Raw genomic sequence first — 2,243 nt, forward strand, 5'->3', positions numbered from 1 at the left:
GTATCAGTGCGTAAATGTGATAAAATTAATTTTTGAATAACGATAATATTAAAAATAATCTACCTAGACCCTTGAAACTTATAATTCTAAAACAACTTTATGTGCTTATTTCAGGCATGCAGTTCGTTAAAGGGATATAGTGTTTCATTAGTAAGATATGTCCCCCCAAAAATGGCCCAAGTGCAAGAATTGCACAATAAAATTGTATTTACTGTTGATTTCAAATGAGCATATATTATCCATGTACTGTCTAGAGCCGTGAAACCTTTTATTCTAGTTCAACTTTTTGTGTTGATTTCAGTTATGCAGTCTGTTAAAGGGATAAATTGTTTAATCAGTAAGATATTATGCCCCAAAAATGGCCCAAGTGCAAGAATTGTGCAATAAAATTGTGTTACAATTGATTTCAAATGAGCATAATATTATCTGTGAACGGTCTAGAGCCATGAAACCTTTCATTCTAAGATAACTTTTTGTGCTGATTGCAGTTATGCAGTTTGTTAAAGGGATAAATTGTTTAATTAGTAAGATATTTTGCCCCAAAAATGGCCCAAGTGCAAGATTGTGCAATAAAATTGTGTTTACTATATTATTGATTTCAAATGAGCATGATATTATCCATATACTGTCTAGACAGCCATGAAACCCTTCCATTCTAGGACAACTTTTTGTGCTGATTTCAGGTATGCAGTCTGTTAAAGGGATGCATTGTTTAATTAGTAAGATATTTTGCCTCAAAAATGGCCCAAGTGCTAAAATTGCGCAATTAAACATTGTGCGACTATATATTGATATATTTCAAATGAGCATAACATTAACAGTGTTCTGTTTAGAACCATGAAACCTATATTCTAATACACATTTGTATGCTTATTTAATTCATGACGTCTGTTAAGGGACAGAGTGGTTAGTTAGTATGATATTTTGCACCAAAAAATGGCTCAAGTGCAAGAATTACATAGTAACATATATTTTAAATATGAGCACAATATTATCAGTGTACTACTGCCTATAGCCATAAAACCTTTACAATTCTAGAAAAACTTTTGTGCTTATTTCAGTCACGTAATCTGGTAAGGAACACAGTCTTTAATTAGTAAGATATTGTACCGACCCCAGAATTGTGAAATAACAGTGCTTTTCACCATTCTCGCACAAGAGCCACTTTTGGGGGCCCAATATCTTAATAATTAAACATTGTGTCCCTTACCACCAGAGTGCATGACTGAAATAAGCACAAAAGGTTGTTTTTGAAGTAAAAGTTTCATGGCTCTAGACAGTACAATGTAAAATTTATGCTCATTTAAATTCAATGTCACACAATGTTATTGCTCGATTGTTGCACTTGGGCCATTTTGGGCCAAACTATCTTACTAACTATTAGTTAGTAAGATAAAAGACTGTATCCCTTAACAAACTGCATGAATTAAATAAGTGTACAAATATGTACTAGAATTTAAGGTTACATGGTTCTGAACTGTACACTGTTAATGCTATACTCATTTTAAATATCAAAATAGTCGCACAATGTTATAGTGCAATTTTGCGCTTGGGCTATTTTTGGGGCAAAATATCTTACTAATTAAACAATTTATCCCTTTAACAAACTGTATAACTGCAATCAGCACAAAAAGTTGTCTTAGAATGAAAGGTTTCATGGCTCTAGACCGTTCACAGATAATATTATGCTCATTTGAAATCAATCATAACACAATTTTATTGCGCAATTCTTGCACTTGGGCCATTTTTGGGGCATAATATCTTACTAATTAAACAATTTATTCATTTAACAGACTGCATAACTGAAATCAACACAAAAAGTTGTCCTAGAATAAAAGGTTTCACGGCTCTAGACAGTACACGGATAATATTATGCTCATTTGAAATCAACAGTAAATACAATTTTATTGCGCAATTCTTGCACTTGGGCCATTTTTGGGGGAACATATCTTACTAATGAAATACTATATCCCTTAACGAACTGCATGCCTAAAATAAGCACATAAAGTTGTTTTAGAATTATAAGTTTCAAGGGTCTAGGCAGATTATTTTTAATATTATCGTTATTCAAAAATTAATTTTATCACATTTATGCACTGATACTGTCGCAAATTGAAAAATATACCCCTTTTCAAATCGCTTTTTAAACATGAAGGGATAAAGACACCAAGCTGATATTTGGAACATCTGATCATCATATGTAAATTAATTAATGGTGCAAGTTTTAACAACAAGCGTACTTG

The 2,243-nt window shown here is 32.1% G+C and overlaps 1 protein-coding gene across 1 annotated transcript in view; it reads right to left on the reverse strand.

Moving 5' to 3' along the window:
- Positions 1-2,243, reverse strand: part of LOC117104038 (WD repeat-containing protein 7-like) — a gene marked incomplete in the record, with an annotated part of 47,536 nt that overhangs the window by 40,913 nt on the left and 4,380 nt on the right.

The sequence above is a fragment of the Anneissia japonica genome, unplaced genomic scaffold (assembly GCF_011630105.1).
Source record: "Anneissia japonica isolate Jap-2015-1 unplaced genomic scaffold, ASM1163010v1 scaffold287778_len1315358_cov176, whole genome shotgun sequence".
Lineage (NCBI taxonomy): Eukaryota > Metazoa > Echinodermata > Crinoidea > Comatulida > Comatulidae > Anneissia > Anneissia japonica.